We start from the raw sequence: 12,581 nt of genomic DNA, 5'->3' as shown, positions 1-12,581 counted from the left end.
CACCCTGCTTTCAAAGAATTTTTACAGATTAGCTGTATTTAAACAGTGAGACATTGAAACACGCACCAAAATGCCTTGTTTGCACCAATGACCAACATCAATCTGAGGATGTGCTGGGGACAATACTCGAGTGTCACCAGGCTTCTGGTGCCAACATTAGCACGCACACAACCCCCTTACTAACCCTGTACATCATGGGACTGTGAGAGAAAAAAGAACCATGGCACCCAAAGGAAACCCACACAGTCACAGCGAGAATGTACAAATTTCTTACAGTCAGTTGTAGGAATTGAACCCCGCTCGATTTTAATTGCTGGTACTGTAAAGTGTTATGCTAGCTGCTACACTATGGTGCCCACTATTCAATATGCACCAATCACTTTAAATCTATCCTATAGATTTTTGACACATTTGCTAAAGGAAATAGATTCTTTTCACTTATTTTAGGTAGAATCAGTTTACACATCAGTTAAATATATTCTCCACCATTAAAATCCCTAGCTGCAATTTTCTTGTCATGGGAACAATTGTGCCAGTCTCCACTTTACCCCATTTCCTCTGATGCCGAGATCAAACCTTCACAAAATATTAATGTTGAGACATAACTGGTATTACACAGTTGTAACTATCAGATGCTCAAAGGAGCAGAAATCAACAGAATAAACATCTTATCAAAAATAAATCTTTGAAGAGTACCTTATGACTGGTAAAGGCTGCACACATCACTGGTCTCATCATGTTCAAAATATTCAAGCTTCAAGTTGTCTGCCATACATGAAATGTTCTTGGATTCACAGATGAACCAGAATACAGAGATTATATGCAATAAAACTGTATTTGATGACAGATAAAATGACACTTGGAATCAAAAGATTTAAACCAGCCATTGAGTTTAACAACATCTGTAAATGGAGAAAATGTTTTCAACTGACAGGTTGAAGATTTGCTCATAAAGGTATTTAGAATTAACTTTATAAACACAAGACATTCTCCACTCATCCAGAGAAGTTGATTTTTAAAAAAAGCACAAAAATGCCTGAGGCAACTCATGCAGCGTCGATAGAGGGGAATAAACAGTTGACCATTTTGGGCTGTGACCCTTTAAACCAAGAACCCTCATTTGTCTTAAAGGGTCCCATGTCAAGACAAGTTCATTGCCATTTAACTGTATAGCATCAAATGAGATAACTGTTTTCCAGACCAGGATATAAAGCACAGTAGTACACACACATAATATACAATAACTTAGGAAGGTAAGAATCAAACCTACAAATGAATTACACATAAATAAAGTGCAAAAATTGAATATTGTAGGGTACAGTACAAACTAACTGGCGACATCTCGAATGGGATGCAGCAGGGAGTTCAGAAGCCTAACAGCCTGAGGGAAGAAAGTGTTTCCCATCCTGACCGTTCTTGTGTTTATGCATTGGGGTCTCCTGCTGATGGTACAAAGTCAAAAAGGATACTGGATAGCCTAAAATATGCGATCTCTAAGAACATAGAATAGTACAGCGCAGTACAGGCCCTTCAGCCCACAATGTTGTGCCGACCCTTAAACCCCGCCTCCTATATAACCCTTCACTTTAAATTCCTCCATATACTTGTCTAGTAGTCTTTTAAATTTCTCTAGTGTATCTGCCTCCACCACTGACTCAGGCAGTGCATTCCACACACCAACCACTCTCTGAGTGAAAAACCTTCCTCTAATATCCCCCTTGAACTTCCCTCCCCTTACCTTAAAGCCATGTCCTCTTGTATTGAGCAGTGGTGCCCTGGGGAAGAGGCGCTGGCTGTCCACCCTGTCTATTCCTCTTAATATCTTGTACTCCTCCATCATGTCTCCTCTCATCCTCCTCTCCAAAGAGTAAAGCCCTAGCTCCCTTAATCTCTGATCATAATCCATACTCTCTAAACCAGGCAGCATCCTGGTAAATCTCCTCTGTACCCTTTCCAATGCCTCCACATCCTTCCTATAGTGAGTACAAAGATTTCAGATATCAAAAATAAAGACAGGCAACATCTGTGCAGGGGTATAAACAGTCAGCATTTCCATGGATGTTGCCTGACCTGTTGATTTCCTTCAGCATTTTGTGTGTATTGATTATCTGGATGAGTGTGTAAATGAACTCTGGGAAATATTCCTTCCCCTTTCCTGTACACAATCTAGCCAAAGGGATTACTTTAGTCAGGAAAACCCACATTTAATGATATAAATAGATGGTAGAATTTCAGTTGGGCAGACAGACAGTCTGTTTTGTGCAGAAGTTATGTACAGTAGATTTTATAAGTAGTCCATTTATCAATATTCTTAACAATAAACCATTTATGACAAGTGACTCACCCATCGTGTTTGTTTTGCACACAACAATCCCTGGATGGAATATGGATTTGGATTTTCCCTTCAATACTGTGCTGTATGGGAGGCCGGGTGGAGATACGTCTCTACCAAAGGAGGTGTAAGGTGCTCCTTCCCTCCGCTAGCCTGCAGGTCACCCTTGGGCAAGGTGTAGAACCTGCTTAGCACCCTTGATTATTGTCTCGTAAAGCCACGGGAGCAGGTGGATGGTCGTATGAGCAGCTGGTGCACATCACAAGATCACTGATGCCAGGCAATCTCTGAAGATTATTGATAATGGCTGGGGTCACCCATCTTGTGAAGACACTGCCCAGAAGAAGGCAATGGCAAACCACTTCTGTAGAAAACCTGCCAGAAACAATCTTGGCAGGACCACAATCATCCACATCATACGACACGGCATATAATGAATGAACAAACTGTGCAATCAAAATACATTGATAAATCTGTATTGTGGTTTCAAACCAATATTGAAATCACATTCTATTTTAAACGTCTCATCTACATGTTCATGTCACACATAGCAAACAGTTTAGATTTATAAATTATATAAGTAATTGTAAATAAGTGGGCAGTTAAAAATGTGGCTTCTAACCCAGTGCTGGCCTAGATTATCACAATGAATTCGCAACAAGATTCAGTGCCAAGATAGCCAAGTGCTGGAGCTGAGAATTTCAGACCGAACACAAACTTGATTTAGAGAGTTGAACATGCCCTCCTAAAACAAGTTACTAACTAATTTAGGCAAGCTATTGATGTAGAACTTTTAGCCCCAGATTATTCATCATCTCAGGTGCTGGAGCAAGAAGATTTCTTACCACCATGGATTTAAAATCCTACACTTCAACTGCTTAAGGCATGCTCCCTTCTTACTGCTGCCATCAGGAAGAAAGTAAAGAAGCCTCAGGTGGTGTCTTGGTCTTTTTGTCTTGGTTATTGGAATTACCAAGTATGCCTGCAAGAAAATGAATTGGTGTATTGTATAAGGTGATACTAGAGAGGCTAGTACCCAAGAGGCAACTGACTAATTTTTATCATATCTATATATATATATATATAGTGGCTAATGTAACCCCACTTTTTAAAAAAGGAGGGAGAGAGAAACCGGGGAATTATAGACTGGTTAGTCTGACATCGGTGGTGGGGAAAATGCTAGAGTCGGTTATAAAAAGATGTGATAACAGCACATTTGGAAAGAGGTGAAATCATCGGACAAAGTCAGCATGGATTTGTGAAAGGAAAATCATATCTGATGAATCTTATAGAATTATTTGAATATGTAACTAGTAGAGTGGATAGGGGAGAGCCAGTGGATGTGGTATATTTAGATTTTCAAAAGGCTTTTGTCAAGGTCCCACACAGGAAATTAGTGTGCAAACCTAAAGCGCACGGTATTGGGGGTATGGTATTGATGTGGATAGAGGATTGGTTGGCAGACAGGAAGCAAAGAGTGGGAGTAAACGGGACCTTTTCAGAATGGCAGGCAGTGACTAGTGGGGTACCGCAAGGCTTGGTGCTGGGACCCCAGTTGTTTACAATATATTTTAATGATTTAGACGAGGGAATTAAATGCAGCATCTCCAAGTTTGCGGATGACACCAAGCTGGGCGGCGGTGTTAGCTGTGAGGAGGATGCTAAGAGGGTGCAGGGTGACTTGGATAGGTTAGGTGAGTGGGCAAACTCATGCCAGATGCAATTTAACGTGGATAAATGTGAGGTTATCCACTTTGGTTGCAAGAACAGGAAAACAGATTATTATCTGAACGGTGGCCGATTAGGAAAAGGGGAGGTGCAACGAGACCTGGGTGTCATTGTACACCAGTCATTGAAGGTGGGCATGCAGGTACAGCAGGTGGTGAAAAAGGCAAATGCTATGTTGGCATTCATAGCAAAAGGATTTGAGTACAGGAGCAGGGAGGTTCTACTGCAGTTGTACAAGGCCTTGGTGAGACTGCACCTAGAATATTGAGTGCAGTTTTGGTCCCCTAATCTGAGGAAAGACATTCTTGCCATAGAGGGAGTACAGAGAAGGTTCACCAGATTGATTCCTGGGCTGGCAGGACTTTCATATGAAGAAAGACTGGATCGACTAGGCTTATACTCACTGAAATTTAGAAGATTGAGGGGGGGATCTTATTGAAACGTATAAAATTCTAAAGGGATTGGACAGGCTAGATGCAGGAGGATTGTTCCCGATGTTGGGGAAGTCCAGAACGAGGAGTCACAGTTTAAGGATAAAGGGGAAGCCTTTTAAGACTGAGATGAGGAGAAACTTCTTCACACAGAGAGTGGTGAATCTGTGGAATTCTCTGCCACAGGAAACAGTTGAGGCCAGTTCATTGGCTATACTTAAGAGGAAGTTAGATATGGCCCTTGTGGCTAAAGGGATCAGGGGGTATGGAGAGAAAGCAGGTACAGGGTTCTGATTTGGCTGATCGGCCATGATCATACTGAACGGCGGTGCAGGCTCGAAGGGCCAAATGGCCTACTCCTGCACCTATTTTCTATGTATCTATATACACACACTTATTATATATATATTCTGATAATAAATTTACTTTGAACTTTTCGAAGTTCAAAAAGCTCAAAGTAAATTTCTGAAATGCTTTAGAGGTTGATCACGGCTAGACTGAACTCTTACCTCAGCAAGGACCTGGACCCACTGCAATTTGCCTATGGCCACAATAGGTCTATAGCAGATGCCATGTCAATGGCTCTTCACACGGCCTTAGAGTCCTGGACAATACTAACACCTATGTCAGGATGTTGACTATAGCTCATTCCCACAGTCCTGATCGATAAGCCACAGATCCTGGCCTCTGCACCTCCCTCCGCAAATGGATCCTCGACTTCCTTTCCGGAAGACCACAATCTGTGCAGATTAATGATATCTCCTCCTCACTGACAAACGGCACTCGTGCACCTCGAGGTGTCTGCTAAGCCCACTGTTCTCTTGCTCTGTACCCATGCCCGTGTGGCTCAAGTGCCATCTATATATTTGCTGATGAAACAACCATTGTTGGAAGAATTTCAAGGGGACAAAAGGGCATTCGGGAGCGAGATATACCAGCTAGTTAATTGGTGTTGCAGCAAAAGCCTCCACTCAATGTCAGTAAAATCAAAGAGCTGATTATGGACTTCAGGAAGGGTAAGAAAAGGCAACGTGAACCAATCTTCGTAGGGGGATCAGAAGTGGAGGGAGTGAGTAATTTTTAGTTCCTGGGTGTCAAGATATCTGAGGATATAACCTGGTCCCAACATATTGATGCAGCTATTAGGAAGGTAAAACAACAGCAACATTTCAAGAGGAGTTTAAGAGATTTGGTTTGTCACCTAAAGCACACAAAAACCCCTACAGATGTACCGTGGAGAGCATTCTGACGGGCTGCATCACTGTCTGGTATGGAGGCGGGGACTACTGCACAGGACTGAAAGAAGCTACAGAAAGCTGTAAAATCAATCACTTCTATCTTGGGTACTAGCCTCTATAGTATCCAAAACATCTTCAGGAACCAGTGCCTCAGAAAGACACCATCCATTATTAAGGACCTTCTTCACCCAAGACGCTCACTCTTGCGGTCAGAAAGGAGGTACAGGAGCCGAAGACACACACTCAATGATTCAGGAACAACTTCTTTCCCTCTGCCATCCAATTCCTAAATGGACATTGAACCCATGAACTCTACCTCACTAATATACATATATAACATTTCCGTTTTGCACTTTTTAATCTAGTTATTTAATATACATATATACACTTCCTGTAATTAATTTACTTATTTATTTTTTACTTTCTATATTATCATGTATTTCATTGTACTGCTGCTGCTGCTAAATTAACAAATTTCACAACACATGCCGGTGATAAACCAGATTCTGAATGGGAATTTTTTTTCCATTCCGGACATCTCAATTGCACCTTCTACGATATGCCACTTGGTGGCGCCAGATGCAGTCTTTGTTCCTTTCCAAGCGTTTCGATCTGCTGAGCTGCTTCAGTCCACTTGGTGTCTCTCTCTGACAAAATACTGAAATCAAAGACAAAGTCAAAGTAAAATTTATTATCAAAGTATGTATATGTCGCCATATACTACCTTGAGATTCATTTTCTTACAGGCATTTACAGGAAGCAAAGAAATACAATAGAATTTACGAAAAGCAATACAAAAAGAAAGACTGATAATCTGCAGAAGTTTACTGAACTTGCATGTTAAATCTTGTAGCGCTGACTTGCCGACTACCACCTTACGATGCGGTGCTCCAATAGGACTTTTAAGCCATAGGATGCCTTGCTTAACCATGTTCACTCATTTCGCTGTATTTTTTGATGTTGCAATGTTCTTGTGACAAATAAAGTGAAATTTTTTTTATGCTTTTCGAATGTTATAATGAAACACTAAATATATTGTATGCTTTCTGAATTGGAAGGGGGTTGGTGACCTGATGTTATTTCTAAGTAAAATGAAGTGATACAAAGGGATGAAATTGCTCAAAATATATTTACACCAGAAGGAAAATTATTCAACATTCATGGAATTTTGATGCAAAACTGTAATATTATCGAGTTTGTTTATTGACATTTGCGGGCGACTGTTCTCCAAATTTTTGATTGTTTATGGCTGTTTGCACTGTTGTAAATTAATGGTTGCTATTGTGTTGTTTGTTATGGTATTTCTTGCTTGGCAACAAACCACCGTCAATTCTGGTAATTTTCACATATTGACAATAGAGTGACTCGGATTCTGATTTTGATTTATTTCTGTAATAATGCCAGCAATACTTAATCATAAATGCTCACCTTACATAACAGATATGAAATCCCAAGTTTAGCAGCTAGTTTTGGATTAGCAACACCTCTACTTACTGAGAACGCTGAAGAGAGCTGGACTGTCCCCGCCTACAGATGTGCAGTGAGGAGCATCGTGATATGCTGCATCACTGCACGGAATGGAAACTGCCCTGCGGAGGACACAAAGTCTCTGCAACGGGGAGTCAAAACTGCCCAGCGTATCTCTGGCACCAACCTACCAACCATCAAGAACATTATATACAGGAAAAATGCCCAAAAACATCATGAGGGGTCCCACCCACCCTGTTCATAGACTGTCTGTCCCACTCTGCATGGCGCCCATGCCACGACCACCAGACTCAAAAACAGTTTCTTTCCCCAAGCAGTAGGACTGATTAACACCTCCAATTAGCGAACCCCTGCACTTGCCCTGCCAGCACTACTTCTTCATTTCCTGTCACAGTCACATCTATGACATACAATTGACCTCTAGTTAATTATTTATATGTATTGTGCTTTTTTATTATTGTGTTCTTTATCTTATTGTGTTTTTTTATATACCGCACTGGATCCGGAGTAACTACCATTTCATTCTCCTTTACACTTGTGTACTGGAAATGATATTAAGCAATCTTAAACTATAACTTCAAAACAAAAGCAAAAAATGGTCCCAGTGCAGTTTCCTCCTGTCTATTGGTACAGATGACATACTTATGCACAGTTGTTAAGCAAAACACAGACTTCAATTGGTTTATTATAACATTATTCCATGTACATCACTTCTGCCAGAGAAAGCCCAAATCCGTGTCATGGTTGTAGATACACAGAACATGTTTCTAACAGTTTCAATCAGATTCTAAAATTTCCATCATAATGATAAATCTCAGTGGTTTAAAAATGAGTTGCCACAAAGTTAATTTGACCAACATAAATAAAACTTGTCCGAAAGGAGTCCGCCACACAAGACTCATTCTTCAGTTTGTTCAATATGTGAAGCACACGAACATCTTCTTGACATGCAACTGTTTTATTTATTTACTTAGAGATACAACACAGAACAGGCCCTTCCAGCCCAATGAGGCATACCACCCAGCAACCCACCTCATTAACACTAGCCTCATCACAGGACAATTTACAATGACCCTAACTGAGGGAGGAAACTAGTGCACCTGGAGGAAACCCATGTGGTCATGGGGAGAACATACAAACTGATTACAGACAGCGCCAATACTGAACTCTGACTTCCTGAGCAGCATCATGCTAACCACTACACCACCATCGCACCCCAGTGAGCAGATACTAATCAGGATGATTAGTAAAAAAACCTTAGCAGCCTATTACAATTCACATCAAATGGTCAGCTAGGGCAGTCAATAATTGTTTCAGTAGTGTCGACTGTTTAAAAAAAGCAAACATAAGATTTTACTTACTGATTAAGCCAATAATAAATTACTACATAATAATATGATCATAAGCTTCAAACAGGATCCAAATCATAAAATGCCCAATTGAATTGAACTTAAGGTAAAAAAAAAGTTACAAAAGATGCAGGTAACTCATCACTAATTAACTTTAATGCTGTTATTTATCTGAGAGTTGTTACGGTAAGATTACCTAAGACTGAGGCTCTTGTCTGTCATGCATTAAAAAGTCGACGTTTGAAAAATCTTTAACTGAGGAAAATGAGAGCTGTTTTTGTGGTTCTCTGCCTTTTTTCTGCACGTAGCCCACCTGCAACCTTCATTTACTTCTCTGGCCCCATCCTCCACTGTCTCCGTTAGATGTTAGAAGTTTTTTTTTGGTCAATTGTACTAATTATTCTAATATACAGTCAATATACAAGCCAAGCTATTTTGCTGCCTTATTTGCATCATCTAGCATATTTTCCCATTCATTTCATTCAGGGTTCCAATTAAATTACACATATTCATTCTTTTTAAATTTTATATTTTAGCAATATTTCATTAAAACTTATCACAGCCCATTCAGAAGCTCCTGTGGCCCCCAGTTTCTTGTGGCCCATGGTGAGAACCACTGAACAAGACTAGGAACTAAATACATATCTATTAACAGAAAAATATTAAAAATGGAACCTGTCAGATGCACACACAAGAGTGCTGGAGCAACTCAGCAGGTCAGACAGGCAGCATCTATGGAAATGAATAATCAGGTGACGTTTTGGACTGATAACCCTTCTTCAGAAACATTGCCAGCACAAATATCAAAGGGCAAATAAGCAAGGGCTAAGTAGCAAATTAATGACAAAAATAAAGTGAATGCCTTCTTTTATTTAAGAGCAGATGCCCTAGGAGGTTAGGGACAGCACGTAAACCAAACAAGACACCATACTGCATCTAAAGGAAAATAAATGCTTGACATTGAGAAAACCCTGGAAATATCAGCAGACTGAGAAGTGGAGCTATTTTTTCATGGTGATGACATTTGATCAGGATGAGTGTTTGATGTGTTCATTGTTTTTCGGTGTTTATTGTTTTTATTTATCCGACATCTGGGATTTTTTTTTTGCATTTTGATCGTTTGAAATTAACACTCAAAAATGCTAAATGCATTGAAGAGTGTCAGGAGCAAAACTTATGCAATCTGCAAAAGCGATCTCCATATCCACGGACAGCCTTTCGTCTATTGTCCACTTATCCACGATGAAAAGGTGTGATATACAACAGCTTATGTTGTCTTCCTGCCACTGAAGTTCTGGCGGGTTTGTCCAGTGCAGTAGCAGCAAGTATTTACTGAGGGGCATTAGATTCAAGAATAATACTAACATGGATTGCGAATAAAATTTACAGAATACTTAACCTGGTTACGAAAGGAGGGTTGGGCATGAGGCGAGCCATCCCAGCTGGTAAAAACCCAGAGAAGTTCCGGAGACCTCATCCCTGGGAGAGGAAGGATCTTCGAGGATGGACTGCATTGGGAACAACTTGAAGAACTGGACCGTGACAGAGGACTCTGGTGAGTTGCTCTCAGTGGCCTATGCCCTAGCAGGGGTATAAGGCTTAAGCATGTAAGTTAACTAAGGACAGTGATATTGTACGTAGCTCTGTGAATGTTATATCATGATTCTCCTTGGCCTGGTGTCTCGGCTAATGATTTGCTATTATTATTTACTCAATGAATCTTTGTGAAGAATGCAATCGCCACCATCACAAATAAAAGCATCTGAGATATCCTGCTTCAGATCAATCTGCATGCACACACTTAATAACCAACCACCGGCTGTTTCCTACCACTAGACACAAAGGTTAGACAAAGCACAATTCGATGAATGAAGCTGGTACTTCAGTGAGTAGTTAAAGCACTTGGAACAGAGACCAACTATGGAAGAGTAATTTTCAGCCTTCTCTTCTACTTGAGTTGAAGAGGCAATTCTTCGAAATTTCTTGAATAAAGAACTCTCTCTGGGAAATCACATGACAATTCTTGGATCACTGGTACCAGCTGCAAAAGAAACAAAATTATTTTGTAATACATTTTCATGTTCAGTTACCTTGAAAAATACACTCAATAGCCACTTAATCAGGTTCAGGATTAGAACCTAGTCTTGTCTTTTGCTGCAGTAACCCGTCCACTTCAAGGTTCAATGTGTTGTGCATTCAGGGATGTTCTTCTGCACACCACTGTTGTAATGTGTGGTTATTTGAGCTACTGTCACCTTCCTGTCAGCCTGAACCAGCCTGGTTACTCCCCCTTGACCTCTCTCATTAACGAGGCATTTTCACCCACAGAACCACTGATCACTGGATTTTTTTTTTGTTTTTCACACCATTCTCTGTAAGATCTAGAGACTTTTGTGCGTGAAAATCCCAGGAGATCTGCAGTTTCTGAGATACTCAAACCACCTCAAATGGCATCAACAATCACTCCACAGTCAAAGTCCCTTTGATCACATTTCTTCCCCATTGGTCTAAATGAAAACGCAACTGAACCTCCTGACCACAACTGCATGCTTTTATGTATTGAGTTGCTGCCACATGATTGGCTGATTAGATATTAGCATTTACGAGCAGGTTTGCAGGTGTACCTAATAAAGTGGCCACTGAGTGTACATCTCTCCAGTATACTAACTCTCCAATAACTCTTATCCAACCACTTGTGGGGTTGGTACATTGGCAATATTTCAGAGGTCTTTAGATAGGCATATGGATAATAGAAAAATGGAGGGCTACGAGGGAGGGAAGGGTTAGGTTGATCTCTGAGTAGGCTAAAGTTTCAGCACAACGTTGTGGGCTGAATTGTCTGTACTGTGGTGTAATGTTCTAAGTTTTGTAATAACAACAACAATGTTCTAATTTTAGCATCATTATTATATTCATCCTTATATACGGCTTGAATTTGCTTTTCACTAATTACCATCTGGTATCTTGTGGCCATATTATTTTGGAACACTTCAGAATGGATTTACATCTTACCATGCCTGCTAATTTTCTGAAATTAGGATCTTTTTGAATTCAAAAATCAGAAAAAGGAATGATAAAATCTAGAAAAGTTTCCAGATCAACACGGTGAGATGTCTACTCCCACCGGTGAGGATGGAGAGTGTGCGTTAGTAAAAGTAATTACACACAGAGGTCGACAGAGGTCCCAGCACTGGCAAGAGCTGTCAAACAACAAATGACAAAGCCAGAACTTCAATGGTTCTCAAAGATGAGCATTTTTGATCTAGAATGCACTTTTAGCCCCCTACATCATGTACGGAAAAATGATGAAACTTTCTAAGTGACTAAGGCAGGGGTCGGCAACCCACGGCTCCGGAGCCACATGCGGCTCTTTCAACTCTGTGCTGCGGCTCCCTGTGGCTTTGGAAAATAAATGAGTATTTAATTAAAAGGTATTTTATGTTAGTTTGTTAGTTTTTGAAATGTAATTCTAAATTTGAAGATTATGGTGATCTTGTACAATCTAAATAAAACGTTGTGGCGACCCATTTCCTGGCACATCCAAACCGGCTCACAATTTGCCAGCGTTCCGGCTAAGGGTGATAGCCTACGGGGGTACATGTCTTTTGGAGCATCCGTGCCCACGGGGGGGGGGGGCAGGTTGAGAGAGGCTTAAAAGCAAGGCTGTGTAGTTCGAATAAAGTTATCTTTGACTGCAGTTTACCCACTCCGTGTCGTTATTTTAGCGCTGTGTGTAGCACACCGCTACAACGTATTTTTATCGCTATTAATATACGTCACCACTGCCAATGCCTGACACCTGCCAGTGCGCGATTTCGTTTAATTTTTCGATCCAAGGTAGGCTAACGATGTAGTAACCTTCAACCCAACGTCTTTTTTTCGGAGTTCAGAATGTTTTTGTTGCATGCAGAAATGTAATTTCGTTTGCTCTGCAGGAGTTCATCGATTTCATAAATGCAACACATTATAGTTTGTTTATACATAGCATAAAGGCAAAAAAAAACGTTGCATGCAG

General features: G+C 40.5%; 1 protein-coding gene across 2 annotated transcripts in view; it reads right to left on the bottom strand.

Annotated features, from left to right (window-relative positions):
• Positions 1-9,416: 9,416 nt before the first annotated feature.
• LOC132378264 (secernin-1-like) overlaps positions 9,417-12,581 on the bottom strand; it is a 58,697-nt gene continuing 55,532 nt past the window's right edge. For both annotated transcript variants that reach the window (XM_059945035.1, XM_059945036.1), the window contains exon 9: positions 9,417-10,607. The gene's annotated coding sequence lies outside the window, so the exon portion shown is untranslated. The remainder of the gene's footprint in view (positions 10,608-12,581) is intronic.

This window comes from Hypanus sabinus, chromosome 20 (genome assembly GCF_030144855.1).
Source record: "Hypanus sabinus isolate sHypSab1 chromosome 20, sHypSab1.hap1, whole genome shotgun sequence".
NCBI lineage: Eukaryota > Metazoa > Chordata > Chondrichthyes > Myliobatiformes > Dasyatidae > Hypanus > Hypanus sabinus.
This window is presented reverse-complemented; position numbering and strand designations above follow the sequence as displayed.